Consider the following 20,487-nt stretch of genomic DNA (forward strand, 5'->3'; position numbering starts at 1 on the left):
AACATACAATAGCTGTTTTTTTTTAAATAGAAGTAATTTACAAATCTGTTTAACTTTCTGGCACCAATTGATTTTTAAAGAAATGTTTTCCAGTGGAGTGCCCGTTTAAGCTTGCATAATATTTACAATAACATTTTCCAGTAAAGGAAGGGCATCTAGATTAGAATGGTCATTTCTAAATATGACTTAGGACGAGTTGTGAATTGGTAGTATTTTTAGTGTACTGTGCATGACATTAACCGCAACCTCACATTCCCGGCCATACAAAAAGCACAGTTACATAAGAGACTGCTATCATTAAAGAAATATTGTTTCATATTCTGTAAAGAACTCTTCCCACGCAGAAGATAATGCAGTTCTATTAATCTGAAAAGAGTGAACGCCTCCATGCACAAACTGTACAAACAGTGAATAACATCATAGGCTTTACTTACTACAAAAAGTGCCAACTACCTAATGCCAGTACAGTCAATGTCATCGAGAGAGGAAAACCTGACAGATTGAGGTGTATAACAAAGGCTACTATATAGAATATTAATACATATATACAGTATATATATTTTAGGGATCGACCGATATGTTTTTTTTTAGTGCCGATACCGATACTTTGTGGAGGTTAGGGCCGATTGTAGAGGTTAGGCCTATAACTTATACCGATATTTATACAGATATTCATTGATTTAAAGCGGGTGCTTTAAATCAATGAACTGCAGCGGCTTTTGGAGTCCCAGAGACCGCCACCGCCTGCTTCGCTCCCCCTGCCTGTTCTGGGGTCCTGAGTCCTATCACCACCACCACGACTGCACCCCCATTGCCTCCCCCATCCCCGGTTTTATAATTACCTGTTCCCGAGGCCCGGGGTCCATGCTTCTTCTGGCTCCTGCGGCGTCCTTCTGAGCTGTCACTGTGCGTACTGCCGGTGACGTTGTGTTGAGGACGTCACTTGTCATTGCGCAGCGAACAGCGTAACACAGGACGTGCAGGAGCCAGAAATAGCGCAGACCCCGGAAACAGGTAATTATAAAACCGGGGATGGGGGAGGCAATGAAGCAGCGGCGGCGGTCTCTGGCCAGGGCAGTGCAGTGTGCGGAGGTGGTGGGTGCGGTGGTGGGGCGCAGTGCGGTGGGGGCGGGGCATTATCGGATTATCGGCAAGGCAATTGCCGAAACCGATAACGTCCAAAATCATTAATATCGGCCAAACCGATAATCGGTCGATCCCTAATATATATATATATATATATATTATATATATGTACACACACACACACACACCTTATACAGGGTAGAAAATCACAGAACAGAATGCAAGGCCATCTGCTCCCAGTCATCTAATGATTCAACAAGATCACTACAAAATTGACTTAGGTACTTTTACTCTCCCACAGTGATTTTTCTTCTATTTGCTTCAATAAATCTGACATCACAGACACGAGTCTTGTGAATAAAAGGGTTTTCCCATCTTTAAAATGGTTTCCCAGGGAATATTCCTCAGCTGGCATTAGGGCAGCAACCAATCAGTTGTTCTGCACAGACGCAAGCCCAGATGTAGAACAATGTACAGAATCGGAAGCCTCGGTGTTGGGTTACTAGAGTGCAGCTTCAATGAAGTGAATAGGAGATGCACTGCAGTAACAAGGCGCTGCTCACTGCACAATGTAAAGAGACAACTCTCTGCAGAACAGATGATAAGTTGGGTGTCAGGAATCAGCAGCAGCTACTGATGGTCTCCCCTGTGGATAAGCCAAGAAGAATTTTTTTTTTCCTGGAAAACCTCTTTAAGTTGGTCTTTTACACAAGATAGTCGGCTGCCAAAATGACAAACCTTCCCTGATTCCCCCATCCCCGATACACATGCAGGCGTAGCTTGGCTGAATGTGCCTGTGTTCCGTATGGGGTGACGTATCACCGCAAGAACAAAAAAATAAATAAATAAAAAAGTGAACTACAAGATGCTTGATCATTCTCTCCCTTGAAATCACGGGTTCAACAGACTTATATAATGGGCCTCATTTACTATTGCAAACCCAACATGTTCTGTCGGGTCGTGCGCCAGATTCTGGCCAGAATTGAAAAACCCTTGACCCTGAGAAAAAGGGGCGTGGTCATCAGGGTAAAGGGGTGTGGTCACTGAAAAGGGGCGTGGTCCTGACATTGTCACAAAAACCCAACAGATTTACTGAGGATTCAACTGAAAATGTGGTGGATTTAGGCTGAGGAAAACCCTACAGATCAGAGCATGTGTAAAATAAATAAAAAAGCAAAATGTAGGGAAAGTGGAAAATGTAGGGAAACCTGGGTAAATACCATGGAAAAAAGTTATAGGGAATTAAAACACACAAAGAAACCTACACTCCACTCTTAGTAAATAAGGGCCAATGTGCATAGTCAGCTTTAGGAACCCCAATGTTAGATCGGGTATGTGTGCCTCCAAGACCCCTGCCAAACAGTAGAATAAAGAGCGTCCCCATCACTGTCCACACCGGCACAGCACCATACATTCCGAAAAATAAATGGCAAGACTTGATAAATTTATCATTGGTCCTGTACCTAGTTTATCATATTTATTACTACTTTGCACTATTTATGTGCAGATTTAGGCCTTTGCTCTTCAGTTTTGATTGATTTAGGATTTTTTTTATTTATTTATTTTATTTTTATTTTTTTAAGTAAAAGTATAAATAAACATGACATACCGGTATCGCTCTTATCTCTCACACACACACACATACATACATATATATATATATATATATATATATATATATATATATATATATATATATATATACACACACACACACACACACACACACACACACACACATATCTATCCTTATAATTATTAATTATTATTTTTTATGTACAATATTCCACTCATTGGGTGACCTAAAAAATGTACAGGTATGTAATGTAAAAAAATTAAAAAAAAGTGGTTTGCAAAAAGTGCCAAATAAATCATATGACAACATGACAAATTTGCTATCAGAATAAGGGGAAATGGAGAAAAAAATAAAAATGGAATGAAAAATTGTGAAAATGATCACGAATGAACATCTGTCCACGTGAATGTCACCAGCATCCAAAAAATCAAAAGTTTAATACATTCATGATTTTTAATGATGTTAAAATAAATTGTTGTACCTTTTTTTTTTGGAAGCTGGTAACATTCTACCTCTATTGCATGCCATTGACCATTTTACTTGGCAGAAGGTTTTAGGAGTGGGATTTAAAGGGGTACTCCGGTGAAAACCTTTTTTCTTTTAAATCAACAGGTGGCAGAAAGTTAAACATATTTGTAAATTACCTTCTATTAAAAAATCTTAATCCTTCCTGTACTTATTAGCTGCATACTACAGAGGAAATTCTTTTCTTTTTGGAATGCCCTCTGATGACATCACGAGCACAGTTCTCTCTGCTGACGTTATTATAATAATAAGTCTTTATTTATTGTTGTCCTTAGTGGAATTTGAACCCAAGTCCCCAGCACTGCAAGGCAGCAGTGCTAACCACTGAGCCACCATGCTGCCCTTAGCATACATCTGCTATGCATCTGCCATGCATGGTTGCTAAAATGGACAGAGATGTCAGCAGAGAGCACTGTGCTCGTGATGTCATAAGTGTTCCAAAAAGAAAGGAATTTCCTCTGTAGCATTCAGCAGCTAATAAGTACTGGAAGGATTAACATTTTTTTAATAGAAGTCATTTACAAATATGTTTAACTTTCTGACACCAGTTGATTTAAAAGAAAAAAAGGTTTTCACCGGAGTACCCCTTAAAATAATTTCAAGGCTTTAATCTCTACTTTCTTTCAGTTTGTGTATTAGTACCTACATATTCCTCTGCGCTATTTATAGGGTGTTAGCAGGGACTTATATGTCTACGACCTAGAACTCATGACGGCAATATAGGTATATAACCTAGAATTACATTTTTAAAGGAAGTCAATGAGACTTACACTTTTTTTTTTTCTTTTTTGAAAAACTCAAATGGGTGTTGCAGTCCTTTTATTGTAGTATTCCACAACCAATGTGCCTCCAGCTGTTGCAAAACTACAACTCACAGCATGGCCGGACAGCCGTTGGCTGTCCGGCCATGCTGGGAGTTGTAGTTTTGCAACAGTTGGAGGTACACGTTAGAAAACACTGTTTTACTGCATTAACATGGCTGTAGAGCACAAAGCCCCATGAATCCTTCGGAACACATTTTATACAATAAAAGGCGTCAAATACTGCGACGTTCGGCAAATAAGCAATTAAAATTTTAAGTTGGAACAATAGTGTCTTAAAAAGATCCACAGCTTTTGTTTTGTAAGTTATAGAAACCCTGCAACAATTTGCTCCTGACAAGGTTGATAAAATATATCCAAAGCTATAGCTGAAAATGTTACTTGGCAAGGAGAACGGCGCGGAGATTTCAAGGTCTCGGTTGAAACTCTTTCAAAATGTATAAACTGCCTCCATAGACAGAGACCGATCTTAGCACTGACCTTCACATACCAGCACCTACGTCCTTCCCATAAATAACGCTAGGAGAGATAACCAAAAGACAGAATTCCACCCCAGTTATGCGTTCACCTACAAGAAATGCAGAGTAAATGGTTATGAGCTATAGGAGGGCGACTCATGTACGGTAAAAAAATAAAAATAAAAACGGCGGAATGTTAGGCGGTTTTTAAATATACAGTATACTTTAAAAGGGGTTATCCAGGAAAAGAAAACTTTTTTTTTCTATATATCAAATGGCTCCAGAAAGTTAATCAGATTTGTAAATTACTTCTATTAAAAAAATCTTAATCCTTTCAGTACTTATGAGCTGCTGAAGTTGAGTTGTTCTTTTCTGTCTAAGTGCTCTCTGATGACACGTGTCTTGGGAAACGCCCAGTTTAGAAGCAAATACCCATAGCAAACCTCTTCTACTCTGTGCAGTTCCAGAGACAAGCAGAGATGTCAGCAGAGAGCGCTGTTGCCAGACAGAAAACAACAACTCAACTTCAGCAGCTGATAATTATTGAAAGGATTAAGATTTTTTAATAGAAGTCATTTACAAATCTGTTTAACTTTCTGGAGCCAGTTGATTATATATATATATATATATACACACACGGTATATACGTTTTTTCCTGGAATACCCCTTTAAGTATTAGGCCATGGCAGCACTACATACTACATAGTCAGTGTCTTATCTTCTCTGCACACAAAAAAAACTAGGTATGTTAAAACCTAAGTGCCTGATCTTTCTTTCCCCCTAACATTAGTCGTCAAGAGAAAGTTAGGACAACTCCATACTGGCTGGTCCTGATGAAGTCGGCTTCATCCAAAGCTCTGTTCACATTTCCTTTTCAGGTTTGGGGTATGTGCCAGGAAAGCTCCCATACATACTTGAAAAGGGGCTTGAGCCCCTGCCCTATAATGCCCTCACTGATTGGGACCTGTGTGGGGTGATACAGGTCCCATTCAGCTGACATGACTGCCCTTACCTCAGGAATTGTGTTGTGTTAACATATGTAAGGTTTTTACAAATATTTTTTTAATGAGAAGTGCCCTTTTTTTCTACTTCAGCCCCCGCCCCCCCCCCCAAATTGTCTGTGAACGTCCCTGCTCCCATATGCCAAACATGTACATAAGCCGCTACTGCCACCAGCACCTACCAAAAGAGTGTCTTTTTGGTATTTGCAGGACCATTATGTAAACAGAGTCGAAAAGTGTATGGCCATCTTAAAAGGTAGTCTGTCATCAGTGTCACCAGTACTATCCTGTCGGTACAGACAGGTAGTGCTGGTGACACTTATGATAACCATACTTACCTGGTCCTGTTCTGGGCTTCGGTTCTTCCTCTGCTATCTTCCTCGTTGTTTTCGTTCACACTTGGAGCATGGGCACAGCTTCCTGACCACCACTGCTGCTTCTCTGCTGGAGCGGAGATGTCGGGAAGCTCCGCCCATGCTCCACGTCGGAAAAATAAACAGCGGAGGAATAGAGCGGGAGAAATGGAACTGGACCAGGTAAGTATGGTTGTCATTATTGTCCCCTGCACTACCTGTCTGTACTGACAGGTTAGTGCAGGTGACACTGATGACAGATTCCCTTTGCAGAAAATCTGTCTGCTCTATATTGTGCTCAGAGCTTGAGTGTCAAGGAGGCAGTGCTGAGCTGCAACATGCAGACCTCCTCCCTCCCCCACCCCTTTCTGCCTTGACTGACTGAAATACAGAGCTCAGTGCTGGAAGACTAATCCTGTATGTCAATTGTCGAAGGGAGGGGCAGGGGAGAGAGGGGCTAAGCATGTTGTAGCTCAGCACAGCATCCCCCACAGCTTTGAGCATGATATAGAGAAGACAAAAAAGAAACAGAGCTAATTTCTACCAAAAACAGCCCCTCCCCTGTCCTCAGGTTGTGTGAACATTACAACTTGCCTCCATTCACTTCAATGGAACAGAGGTGCAATATTACACACAGCCCAAGAACAGAGGTGGTTGCTGTTTTTGAAAGAAATCAGCTCTGTTTTTCTATCCCTCAATAACTACTATAAAAGGTGGACATACACGTTAAGCTCCTCCACTAGTCAAATACTGGCCTTTTCCATATGCCAAAAATGACTGACGGGAAAAACCTGTAAACTGACCTTTTAATAGGAAAACGGCACCAGAATATATTATATAAATACACACACATAGAAATCATAATCAGACAACATTTACATATTTGTAATTCTATTTCTTTAGCAGGACTTTATAAAATGGCACTTTGTTTTTAGTGATACTTTGGACTTGTGATATATGTTGAATTTGTGAGTTCTTGTGTGTGCTTGGATACAATTCTTATTAAACATATTTTTCAGACACGAAGACCTTCCTAAGGACGGACGCCTCTCCTGTATGGCACACGGGTCATGTGTTTGCGGCAGCAATAATTACCGGGTCATGGAACAGAGGTCGGGTTACTGCCTTATCGCACATTCTCCCATGACCTCTAGATCTGGAAAAATATTAGAGGTGGAAAACTAACCTCTATTAACCTTCAATAACCCTTCCAATCTGGAGGTCAGATGGGCAGAGGTAAACAATCCATGTCGAAAGAAAATGTTAAAACCTTTATAGAAGAACAAAAGGGAAAAGAAAATAATTGGCTGCGTCCCACAGCAAACAGTCCAACAACCTGCCGACTATTCAGCCTCTATAGAGTGTAGACTCCATGAAGGTCCATCTAACACATGTCCTTATAAAACATATAAGAGCAGAAATCTTAGGTTGGCTTCTTTTTTAAAGGGGTACTCCACTGGAAAAAATAAAATTATATCAACTGGTGCCAGAGAGTTAAACAGATTTGTAAATGACTATAACAACAAAAGGCACGCACGTGCACTCACCGCTCAGCGGAGACAACTCAGCAAGGGGGTCCGGTCCACGGAAGGCTGGATCACAGCATCGTGCAGGTAGATGGGCGCTCGGAGGCGTGCCTTTGTTGTTATAGATATTGATACTTCACCCTTTTCATATGTGCACCCCGCAGTAGACTCACTTTGGGCCACAGATATCTCGCAGTACCTCCGCTACAGGTACAGTGACACTTTAGTGTGCTCTCCCCTTACTCGCTCTTTTGTATTGTATTAGATTTGTAAATTACTTGTATCAAAAATCTTAATCCTTCCAGTACTTCTCAGCTGCTGTTTGCTCCATAGGAAGCTCATTATTATTATTATTATTATTTTTTTTAACTTCCTTTTTGTCCGACCACACTGCTCTCTGCTGACACCTCTGTCCGTGTCAGGAACTGTCCAGAGTAGGGGCAAATCCCCATGGCAAACCTATCCTGCTCTGGACAGTTCCTGATATGGACAGAGGTGTCAGCAGAGAGCACTGTGGTCAGTCAGAAAGGAAATTCAAAAAGAAAAAAGGACTTCCTGTGGAGCATACAGCAGCTGATAAGTACTGGAAAGATTAAGATTTTTAAATAGAAGTAATATACAAATCTGTTTAAAGGACATCTGCAGAGTTACAAACACTTATCCCCTATCCTCAAGATAGGGGATAAGTGTTTGATCGCGGGGGGTCCGAACGCTGGGGCCCCCGGTGATCTCCTGGCCTCGGCTCTCCCGTGCAAGGGGCGTGCCAGCCGCAGTATGACGTTGCAGCCGTCACGCCTCCTCCATACATCTCTATGGGAGAGGCGGGGAGGCAGCATTCGTGCCACCCTGCATCCCCCATAGAACTGTATGGGGACAGGGAAGAGACGGGGCGTCACAGACCTCTAGGTCGACGCTACGCGCCTTAGCGCTCACCATGAGCGCTTATGGCGGCGCCCCGTTAGGGAGATGGGGGGGGGGGGGGGGGTCCCAAACACTTATCCCCTATCCTGTGGATAGGGGATAAGTGTAATGCCGCTGCAGTTGTCCTTTAACTTTCCAGAACCAGAACAAAAAAAAATAATAATTATATATATATATATATATATATATATACATACATACACACACACACACACATACATATTTCTCCCCCCCCCCCCCCCCAATAGTGCCCCTTTAATTCTACATTCCTTTCTCAGGGTACCTTCACACATGCATGTTTTCTGCTGCAGATTTACTGTAGCAGATTTCCACTACACATTGAAGTCAATGGGCAGTAAAGTCTGCACGTGTGAACATATGCTTAGGCTCTTTTTATACCAAGTTTGTGGTGTCCATTTGCTTTACGCACTGAAAAACATCCCGATGCATAAGCCCCACAAATTCCAATTTTTGCCACCATGCAAGTGGTTTTCCTCAGGGTTTCGTTCACATGGGGGAATTTCACTTAAGAATCCTACCAAAAAATTCCTCTGAAATTTGAAGCCTGTTAGGTTTAATGAGATTTCGTTGTCCTATTCACGCATTCTGCTGAATTTAAAGACACGCCTTAAAATTTTACGGAATTGCCGCAGAATCACTTTGAATCAATGGGGCTTGAATTTTGGCAGAATTCTGTATTTAGGGAACACCAAAATACCACCGCGTTCGGCAAACTGCCTCATGGGGTAAAAGCAAAATTCAGCCCCTGGAACATTAAAAGGAAAATTAGGTGGCATCCATCATAGCTATACTGCAGAGGTACCTGTTAGGGCAGTGTTGCAAAACTACAACTCCCAGCATGCCCGGACAGCCTTTGGCTGTCCGGGCATTCTTGGGGTTGTAGTTTTGCAACAGCTGAAGACACACTCTTTGGAGTATACTCTTTCCCCCAACGTATACTTCTGCACTACAAAGATGTATTGTGAAAAAAAAAAAGGCTTTGTTGTTTCGGAGTCTGGGAAAGTTGGGTGATCAAAGATTCATTTCACTGCCATAGCTTTGTACCTAAATACCCTGGACAAAATAGTGATGATAAAGGAGGTGCCACAAACCACTCTATTAGGTACATGTAGCTCCTGGAGGAAGAAGATTTTGCCATTCATTATGCATTGCCGCGCATTATTTATGGTAAAATTCGATGACAGGTTCCCTTTAAGAAAAGATACTGAAGAATTGTTATTTTAGACACGTCAGGCGCGGTGACAGCTTCTCTTTAACCAACTAAGCCGGCAGTAACATTTTATTAGCCTGCAAAAACAAGGTCACAAAGAGCAGCCCAAGCCAAAAAATGCAGAATACAATGTTATGTCATACACAGTATATAAAGTGCATTTCTATCATTTACAGTGCAACAAATACAAGCCAGTCTCTTCTTAAAGAAACCGTTCACAGAATAGTACTTTTCCTGCTAAGAAGGGCTTATCCAGAAAAAAAATATATAACTAGTATTTATCGGCGTATAACACGCATTTTTTAGGCAAAATTTGTTAGCCTAAAGTATATCTGCGTGTTCTACGCCGATAAGCCGCTGCAGTTCAATGATTTAAAGCGGGCACTTTAAATCAATAAACTGTAGCGGCTTTTGCAGGTCCAGAGACCACCAGCGCTGCCGGCTTCTCTGCCCCTGCCTGTCCTGGGGTCCAGAGACTGCCGCCGCCACTGCCCCATTGCCTTCCCCCATCCCTGGTTTTATAATTACCTGTTCCCGGGGTCGGGTCCGCGCTGCTTCCGGCTCTGGCGTCTCCTGCGTCGTTGCTATGCGCTGCGCAATGACGAGTGACGTCTTCAACGCGATGTCACCATCAGTGGCCCGGTGCACAGTGACAGCTAAGGACGCATCCAGAGCCAGAAGCAGCGTGGACCCGACCCCGGGAACAGGTAATTATAAAACTGGAGATGGGTGAGGTAATGGGGCAGCGGCGGCTGCAGTCTCTGGATAGCCAGGGGGAGAGAATCGGCGCCTATAGACAGGGGGAGAGAAGCGGCGGCAGCAGGACTCTAGACCCCAGGAAAGGCAGGGGGAGAGAAGCGGGCAGTGACGGCCTCTCTCCCCCTGCCTTTCCTGGGGGCTTCTCTCCATTTTGCTAAGAAAACCCGAAAAAGGGGCGTGGTGCCAGTAAAGGGGCATGGTCTCTGAAAAGGGGCGACATTTTCACAAAATGTGGTGGATTTCAGCTGAGGAAAACCCGACAGATCAGAGCATGTGTAAAAAAAGCAAAGTGTAGGGAAAAGTGGAAAATGTAGGGAAACCTTAGTAAATACCGTGGAAAATAAATTGTAGGGAATTAAAACCCACAAAGAAACCTACAAAACATTCTTAGTAAATGTGGGCCAATGTGTACTTTCAGCACTAAGGGGGAGATTCATCAAGGCTGTGATGAGGAAAAGTTGACCTGTTGCCCATAGCAACCAATCAGAGCGCTTCTTTCATTTTTCCCAGGCCTCTTTAAAAATGAAAGAAGTGATCTGATTGGTTGTTATGGGCAACTGGGCAACTTTTCCTCTGCGCATGTTTTGAAAAAACAACTGTACTGCAAAATCCACAGCAATGGGGCCGCTCTTGCATATTTTACTGCGAGTTTTGACTTCCCCCTGGAGAAAACCCTGAAAACCACATCTACTTTACTGCGTTATGAATTTCCCAAGAGTAAATCTGCAGCAAATCCATCTAGTGTGCATTTACCTATATAATGCTAATTCCATAGTGGCTATCCTTTGGCTGGAAGAATAAGCCAACAATGACCAGTTGGAGGAAATCTCATATTCTTTGCCAACCTTTAGTTTACAGCAGCGGGTAATCTGTCCATGGACGTCACACCAGGATGTCATAAAACAGGCTGTCTCCTGCCGCACGTGCATGTATAAGTTCTCTGTTGCCATCGAATATATGGGTAAAAAGGAGCAAATCCAATAAAAGTCTGGGATATGATTTTAGGTAATGATCCAATATACAGTAGTCCCTCAAGTTACAATATTAATTGGTTCCATGTTGAAACCATTGTATGTTGAGACCAGAACTCTATGGAAACCTGGTAATTGGTTCTGAAGCCCCAAAATGTCATCCAAAAAATAGGAAAAAGTGAGGATTAAAGAAAAATAAGTAGATAACTAATACAGATAAAGTAAGTCCAGTCTTACATATAAAAGTAAGAAAAAGCTGCTGGAAGCTGTAAATTACTATCTATGTCAGTGTTTCCCAACCAGGGTGCCTCCAGCTATTGCAAAACTACAACTCCCAGCATGCCCAGACAGCCGTTGGCTGTCTGGGCATGCTGGGAGTTGTAGTTTTGCAACAGCTGGAGGCACCCTGGTTGAGAAACAATGGTTTATGTAGAGGACAGGAGCTTCTTCAGAGTCCTATACAGTACACACAGTGTCCCAAATGGAGCCGCCCTTACTTGGTGTCCAAAGGAGCAGCTAACCCTGGCACAGGTAAGGAGTAGTACAGAACTTGTAGTTCCTCCCTGTACTGTAGGGGGCGCTACCAGACAGCCATTCAGTGCTTGCACCTCAATAATACAGGTGATTTACCAGTAAAATGCCATTTCTGATTGGTCAGTTCCTCCAGTTGTGACATGTTTCACAGATCTGGACTGTCCATAGTATTGTATGTTGAGTCTGGTTTCAAGTTACAATGGTCCAGAAAAGACCATTGTATGTTGAAACTATTGTATGTTGAGGGATCACTGTATCTATCTCATGGAAAGTAATCAGAAGGCTTCCCTACTATTCTCGGCTGTATATCCGCACCTACTTCCTATGATGATTCAGATTTATTGCCCAATATATATATATTGCCCAGTACAAGCTCGGTATAAAACGCTCACAAAATAACCAAAAACCTCATAAAAGCCACTCACTGAGGTTACTCTGAGGTAACAGATGTCAATGGCGTTTTAAAGAGAGTCATATACTGAACAACGCCTCCCTGTTAACAATATGTATGGGGCAAGGGGTACAAGCAAAGTCAATGATCTGTTTTCCAAAGGGGTGTGACCGCTATATCCAGCACAGTGGAGAAGGGAAAAAAAAAAGCTCGACTGATGTTCACAGTCAACATATTTTTTTCCCTTCGTTGCCAAGTTAATCACACGTCCTTGAGACTGTGTTAATATTAGACAGCGTAGCCTGACCTCCGCCTGACATTAAACCCGAGAACAACCTTGAACTGTAAATGAACTACAAACCTTATCCCCGGCAGCTTCTTCTCTCATCAACATTTTATTAATAGTATCAAATTGCGAGAGATAACTCAATTCTAACTTTACAAAGTCACGCGGCGGACAAAAAAACAAATTAAACGGGATGCATAAGCAAAAAGAGTGTGCAAATGATGCAATGGTGCAGCATGGAATAAACAAAGAACACAAATACTGCCATGGTACAGCTAAGAGCAAAAAGGAACACAAATACTACAATGGTATAAAACCGAAATACATAAAAATACCTAAAAGGATATAACATGAAACAATAAGCAATGCAAATATTGAAAGGCTGTACCATTTCAATATTTGCATTGCTTTTTGTTTCAAAGCAAAAAACGAACACAAATACTGCAATGGCACAGTACAGAATAAAAGGAAAATACAAATACTGCAATGAAACAGCATAAAATAAAAAGGAACACCAATACTGTAAAGGTACAGCATTGTATAAAAGAGAAACCACACAACATACAACAAAAAACAGAACCATCACGGTACAGCACAGAACAAACAAAGAAAAAAACACTAAAAATACAGTGATGGCACAACATAAAATAAAAAACAAATAAAACAGGAGAGCATAGAATGAAAAAAAAAAACTGCAGTGAAAAAGCATACAATAATAATAATAATAAAAAAAAAAGTATATGAGGTTTACATACATCTAGATACACTTACGTATATTTTGCATGTAACTTTTTGGGTTGCTTTCTTCTGAGGTCTACCTTAAAGGGGTATATCAGCCTTAGACATCTCGTCCAGGATAGGATAAGATGTCCTGCCACTGGGACCCCCGTGATCTCTGCGAGGCATAGACATGAATAGAGGGGGCGTGACGTTACGAGGGGACGTGGTGTGATGTCACGCCTCAGTCTCGGAAAACCAGCGTTTCCGAGATTGGAGCACCACCCAGCACAGAATGGCGGTTGCTGTACGGAGATTGTGGGGGGTTCCAGCAGCGGGACCCCCGTGATCAGATCTCTCAGATCAAATGTCTAAGGCCGGAATACCCCTTTAAAGAAGATGTCCAGTGGTAAGCAACGTATCCCCTATCACCGTACGGGGCCCCGTCTCTGCTTAAAGAGGGGAGGGCTTCCAAGGGATGAATGGCTAAAGACGGCGCTGACCAGGACCAGAAGCATGAAGTAAAAAACAGCAGGTTTATTTTGATTTCTCACAATGCAATGCGCTTCACCGCACCTGGGCGGCTTCATCAGGCAAGGAGCATGCCTGATGAAGCCGCCCAGGTGCGGTGAAACGCGTTGCATTTAGCCATTCATCCCTTGGAAGTCCTCCCTTCTATCCAGCTTTGTGATTTGGAAGGCTGCAGACCGGGCATTATTACCTCTCCACGCTTACCATTGTTGTGTGTGGGGTCACGCAACCATCGATGGTAAGAGTTTCTAGATATTATAATAGATTACCTGAAGGTGGTTTTACGCTATGGAGCGCTCTCCTCTTTTCCTCTGCTCAAAGAAGTGACGTTTCGCATCCAGCAAGTCAGCTGGTAGAAACACGCCCCCTCCATTCATCTCTATGAGAGAGGCGGAGACACGCTGTGGAGGGGGCATGTTTCTACCAGCTGATTTGCTGGATGTGAAACTTGCTTTAGCAGAGCAGAGCCGAGGCTGAGCTGGGGCCCAGTATAGGAGATCGCAGGGGGTCCCAGCAGTTGGATCCACCACAATCAGACATTTATCCCCTATCCCGTGAATAGAGGATACGTTTCTTACCGCTGGCCATCTTTTTTAATGCCGCCTAATGATTACTTTATGCCAATAGATAGCAACAAAATGTTTTGGTGACACGGGTTGCACAAACCAAAGATCGCTGAAGGGGATTGTGTTGCAACCTTGAAGTGGCCATCTCTATACTTGTTTTGAAAATCATTTGTTTTCATTTTGTTAGGAAATAGATAAAATTACAAAAAATAAAATAAATAAATAAAACAGCTCAGATTCTCCTTCGAGCAATACGACATGGACACATTTACTCTTATGAAAATGACAAATGACGCTTCATGTGTCAACATGGTAGATTCCCTTGCCCTTTACTCCAAGCCAGTCATTCGACTTGAAAAATGGCAGAAGAGTAAGAGCACTATGGGAAATCTACTTAATTGTCACCCAGGGAAGACGCGGCGGCCCTCCTCTAATGAACGCCATGTCTTCACGTCGTGACCTTTTGTTCTCTTCTATTATCCCGACCAAGCAGAAGTTCAAATGCTTAAGAAAAATAAACTTAATTGGGGAATGTGCAGCAAGCGGTGACTGAGAGAGAAGAGGAAAGCTTTGTTTGCCATGTCATGTAGGTTACAGTTCAGGCATAAAGTGGATTATAAAGAAGAACGATGCACACTACCTTCATACACCTCTATGATGGCTCTGTTCCTTTATGTTTTGAATGTAGAAGCATAGAACCTTTACAGGGAAAAAATCAATGAACCTCGAGATGGCAAAGGTCCATTATGTAATACGAATGGTAAATTTGGCAAATAATTTATGCAAGGTCTTAACCAATGAGCAGGTGAAGAAAATGCAAATCTCTCAAACTGCTAAGGAGTGACAAGGAAAACTCAATATAAGGCCTTCCTCACAAGTGCGTAACATGAACAGGTGTTTGCTCCTGTATTATGAAGTCCTGGTCCAACTAGCAATATATAAAGCTGTCAGTTTGGGCCATTAAACTCGCAGCCAGACTGGAACTTACACCTTCATAGTATGAAAACAAACACACATCCATATATTACACATGTGTGAACCCAGCTTTATAGAAAGTAGAAATGTAGAAGCTGGTTACCTAGGTTACCCCATTTGGCTGGTGGTTCCATTGGTACTGTTCGAGCCATATGTCCAACCAGTTGGCTACAAACAGTGAAATTAATAAATACAGTCCGATGTTTCGAAGCGTCTATATTATACAATAAGCCACAAGAAATCACTTTGTGTATGAAATATTAAGGAATTGCTATAAAAGTAGCCCATTGGTTTTTCTCAGTAGATCCTACCGATATCCATTAGATCCATTGGTAAATGAAAATTGGTATTTGCCCAATGGTCTTCCCGGATGTCTACCATTGGGGAATTAACCAGGTTGGATTAAGCAAATAATTTATCCTCTGGAGATATAAACATTGATAAAAATGTCTGACAGGCTTTTTTTTTCTCAATATAGTGTATACATATTCTTGTCTAATCTGAATGTTCATGGAGGAGTCTTACATTAAGTATAGATATTCTAGATCTAGAGCTTATGTGAGCTTCAAGCCTGGAAACCACCAGAACCGGGCACATAGAAAGTTGTACCCTGTACTGATTCCAACAATTGGTCCCCGTTGACCCCTTTATCCTAAGAAACATTTACAACTTAAGATCATAACAAAGAATAAGAGGGGATGGGACGTGCTCCGAGAAACTCCAAATGACACCAGCTTTAACGTCTCGAGACCTCAGCAGGACGCCTGTCATCATAAGCCTTGTTCACTAAGCAGCTTACTTGTCTAGATGTATAGCTGAGGAGACGACTCCCCAAATCCTTCAGCAGGCAACGTAAGGGCATGTTCCCAGCAGCCAATAAAATGACGGCAGTTACAGTAACATGTTAGACAGTATGGATTATGCAGTGTCTAGGTCAATTTATAAGAGATTATAGGGACATATAAATTCTACCATTTTAAGATGAAGGGCATGATTCACTAATCTGCATGATGTCATCTGAGCTCATTACAGGCCAAAGGGCAACCATTAGTCATTTATCTGGAGTCATCGAGGACAGAGTGATGGGAGACATAAGACACTGCATAGAAGAAGTCACTGAATCACAACACTATCAATTTACATAAACAAAAACACCAAGAACTTCCCAGAAGTCAAAAGTCTAAGAAATAAAAAGCGTTAAGTTCGGTGTTGACTCTCTGGTGACGTCAGCCGGCTCTGACAGGTTGAGAATAAAATAAGCAATTTGTAAATTACAGTGCGTGCATGACACAATGTTCACTTCTAGCAGACAGAGAACTGAGGTACGCCGGGACGTTTCTCTTCTTCTATTATCTCAAGACAATAGCATGGAGGGCATTTATTTTGGCAAATAGTCATCAACTGTCAACTTGCTCTGGACTCCTCAGGGTTAAAGGGGAACTCCACTGGCCAGCATTCGGAACTAAATGTTCCAAAAGCTGTTTTCAAGCTGCAGGGGTCAGTCACGCCCCTCGTGACATCATGGCCATGACCCCTCAATGCAAGTCTATGGGAGGGGGCGTCACATCGCAAAAACAGCATTCGGAACATTTAGTTTGGAACACTGCCCAGTGGAGTTCCCCTTTTAATAATTAAGTTAACACCACTTCCCCAGTCACATAGATGTGATGCTTATTTCCTCACCTCAAAAATATTTCTCCTTCTAAACCTCGGGACAACAATGCTAGTGCCCTCATCTCCCACCTGGACTACTGTAACATCCTTTTCTGATGCCTCCCACCTAACATTCCTAACACCCCTCCAATTCACCCTCAACTTAGCTGCCCAGTTACTCCATCTCTTCTCTCGTAGGTCTTGGTCTCTCCCATCTTACAATCCCTTCACCAGTTACCCATTGCACATTAAATAATAACAATGACAAGGCTGTCCATAACCTGTCTCCTCCACACATCTCTAAACCTGATCAAGAAAGTTTTTCAGATTTCAAGGAATATACCCATCTACCCTGTTCCCCTGCAGCTACTGTTCCAATGGTCCTCACTGGCCATAGTGGTGACCCCCTTAGACAGTAACTGGCATTTCTGAAAATGTTGACACATTGAAAGATGCAGTAAGTAAAGTAGACTGGGAGCAGTCAGCACTGCAGCTGCGAGGGATCAGGGCAGGAGAGTATACTTTTTATTTTTAAAACACCTACACATCATTATAAATTTATGTTACAAGCATGTCTTCTTCCAATGATAAGGGTTCTCCCATTGTGACAGACTGACAGAAAGACATAAAAGTGGGGAACGTTTACAGAAAATGCCTCCCTGAGAGAACTAATCCAAGTTCTGGACACTGCACTGGTAGCAATATAGGACCAAAGGACGTACAACCTGCAATTACCTTATGTGCATCAACAGTTTTAGACCATCCAAGAATAGGTATTTTACAAGCAATGAGAACATAAAAAGCTAAACCCTACAGGTGACCCGAGCCATTAGAACCAGCTCAGGCGGAGTATTGGAAAAACCTTTTTATGGAAACCATGAGAAGGCCACCTGTCATGTAGACGAGCACATGGATTGTTTTACGAGAGTCCATTTTATGGGTATACTTTTCCATGTAGGTCACTATGGGCTAACTTCAGCACATATTGCCTGTTCTTGGTGTTCTTGGCATTGCAGGCTAGACAACTGGCTGTCTATGAGTAGACTGACTTGATTAAAGGGGTACTCCAGTGAAAAACTTTATATATATATTTTTTTTAAAATCAACTGGTGCCAGAAAGTTAAACAGATTTTTAAATTACTTCTATTAAAAAATCTTAATCTTTCCCGTACTTATTAGCTGCTGAATACTACAGCGGAAATTCTTTTCTTTTTGAAACAAAGAACTGTGTGCTGACATCACGAGCACAGTGCTCTCTGCTGACATCTCTGTCCATTTTAGGAACTGTCCAAGGTAAAAGGAAATCCCCATAGCAAACATATGCTGTTCTGGACAGTTCCTAAAATGGACAGAGATGTCAGCAGAGAGCACTGTGCTCATGATGTCAGCAGACAGTTCTGCGTTTCAAAAAGAAAAGAGTTTCCGCTGTAGTATTCAGCAGCTAATAAGTACAGGAAGGATTAAGATTTTTTAATAGAAGTAATTTACAAATCAGTTTAACTTTCTGGCACCAGTTGATTTAAAAAAAAAATAAAAAAAAAGTTTTTCACCGGAGTACCCCTTTAATAAAGTCGGTCTACTCATAGACAGCCAGTTGTCTAGCCTGCAATGCCAAGAACGCAAAGAACACCAAGAACAGGCAATATGTGCTGAAGTTAGCCAATAGTGACCTACGTGGAAAAGTATACCCATGGCACCAGTTGTTTAAAAAAATAAATAAAATTTCACCGGAGTACCCCTTTAACAATTTTTTTTTCTCTAGTAAGCAATGCATCCTTACTATAGCGGTAAAACTGTTTAATAATGGATACCCCCCCAGTCGACTTCAATCACTACCCCACAGCTGGAGATCCATAGGTTGCGCCTTTCATATACCATACAGCCGGCACGCAAGCCAAGTTCAAAGTCAATTTCTTGCTTTTTAGTTTTTCTTTTTGTTTATTTTTTTTAAATTCCTGTACATAAATCAAGTGGTTTGAGATTAGACATTCAGAAAAGGGGAAACGTGAGGAGTGCAAAAACTGTGGAGGCCAAAAGTTCAAGTTCAATATAACAAAGTTTACTATACGTCAAGCACATAAAAGAGAGAGAGAGAGAGAAGGGTGTGAGCCGCAGGAAGAAGCAGCAGCCCCGCAGCAGATGGTTTGTGAGTAAGTGGGCGCTACGTGTGACATAGGAGCTGGTTGTTGACTATAGTTAAAAACAGAACAGAGGTCTATGGGGGGAGATTTATCAAAACCTGTACAGAGGAAAAGTTGCTCAGTTGCCCATAGCAACCAATCAGATCACTGCTTTAATTTTTAAGAGGAATTTTAAAAAATGAAAGAAGTGATCTGATTGGTTGCTATGGGCAACTCAGCAGCTTTTCCTCTTGACAGGTTTTGATAAATCTCCCCCTATAAGCCTACAACCATTGGATTCCTACAATCCCCATTTATCAGCTTCACCATTGGTGCCTGCCCATATATCCATGTTTAGGATGAAATTCTAGATCAGTGGTCTCCAAACAAGGGCCACCCAACTGGAGGACTACTTCTCAAAAATTAACAGTGGTATTCAACCTGTAGACCTCCAGATGTAGCAAAACTACAACGCCAAGCAGGCCCAGACAGCCGTTGGCTGTCCGGGCATGCATGGAGTTGTAGTTTTGTAATAGCTGGGGTTCCACAGTTTGAAGACCGCTGTCCTAGATGGTCAGCAGATCTCTCAGATCTAAAGTATATAGCAACCTTAAAGGGGTACTCCGCTGTTAAATCAACTGGTGCCAGAAAGTTATACAGATTTGTAAATGACTTCTATTTAAAAATCTTAATCCTTCCAGGACTTATCAGCTGTTGTATGCTACAGATGAAGTTCTTTTCTTTTTTATTTCTTTTTTCTGTCTGACCACAGTGCTCTCTGCTGACACCTCTGGCCATGTCAGGAACTGTCCAGAGTAGGAGCAAATCCCCATAGCAAACCTCTCCAGTTTTGGACAGTTCCTGAATCAGGATTAAGATGTTTTAATAGAAGTAATTTACAAATCTGTTTAATTTTCTGCCACCAGTTGATTTAAACAAAATGTTTTCCAATGGAGTACCCCTTTAAAGCTGGTAAATCTTAATCCTTTCAGTACTTATGAGCTTCTGAAGTTAAGGTTGTTCTTTTCTGTCTAAGTGTTCTCTGATGACACGTGTCTCGGGAACCGCCCAGTTTAGAAGAGGTTTGCTATGGGGATTTGCTTCTAAACTGGGCGGTTCCCGAGACACGTGGCATCTCCTCTGAGAGGCCGGAAGAAGAGGGTTGATCCGAGCGCTCCATGTAGACGCCTACTCCACCCGTGTCCCCAGACTCCTAGGATTGACAGCCATAGCCTAGCGGTGAGTGCATACTATCTTTTCTATATAATATTACATAGTTGTGGTGCAACTACAACTCCTATCATTTCCTGACAGTCTAACGCTATCATGGTTTGCTTGGAGTTTCACAACATCTAGATCAGCGTTTCCCAACCAGTGTTGCAAAACTGCAACTCGCAGCATGCCCGGACAGCCAACGGCTGTCCAGGCATGCTGGGAGTTGTAGTTTTGCAACAACTGGAGGAACACTGGTTGGGAAACACTGATC

The 20,487-nt window shown here is 42.1% G+C and overlaps 1 protein-coding gene across 9 annotated transcripts in view; it reads right to left on the reverse strand.

Annotated features, from left to right (window-relative positions):
• NRIP1 (nuclear receptor interacting protein 1) overlaps positions 1-20,487 on the reverse strand; it is a 113,146-nt gene that overhangs the window by 59,386 nt on the left and 33,273 nt on the right. For 4 of the 9 annotated variants that reach the window (XM_056559400.1, XM_056559398.1, XM_056559393.1 and 1 more), the window contains exon 2: positions 4,489-4,576. The exons of 2 other annotated variants lie outside the window; for them this stretch is intronic. The gene's annotated coding sequence lies outside the window, so the exon portion shown is untranslated. Of the gene's footprint in view, positions 1-4,488; positions 4,577-7,006; positions 7,091-10,635; positions 10,655-11,010; positions 11,213-20,487 lie in introns of those variants that run through there. 3 more of the 9 variants (XM_056559399.1, XM_056559397.1, XM_056559394.1) reach the window with 3 other exon arrangements.

Source organism: Hyla sarda, chromosome 2 (genome assembly GCF_029499605.1).
Source record: "Hyla sarda isolate aHylSar1 chromosome 2, aHylSar1.hap1, whole genome shotgun sequence".
NCBI classification, from domain to species: Eukaryota; Metazoa; Chordata; class Amphibia; order Anura; family Hylidae; genus Hyla; species Hyla sarda.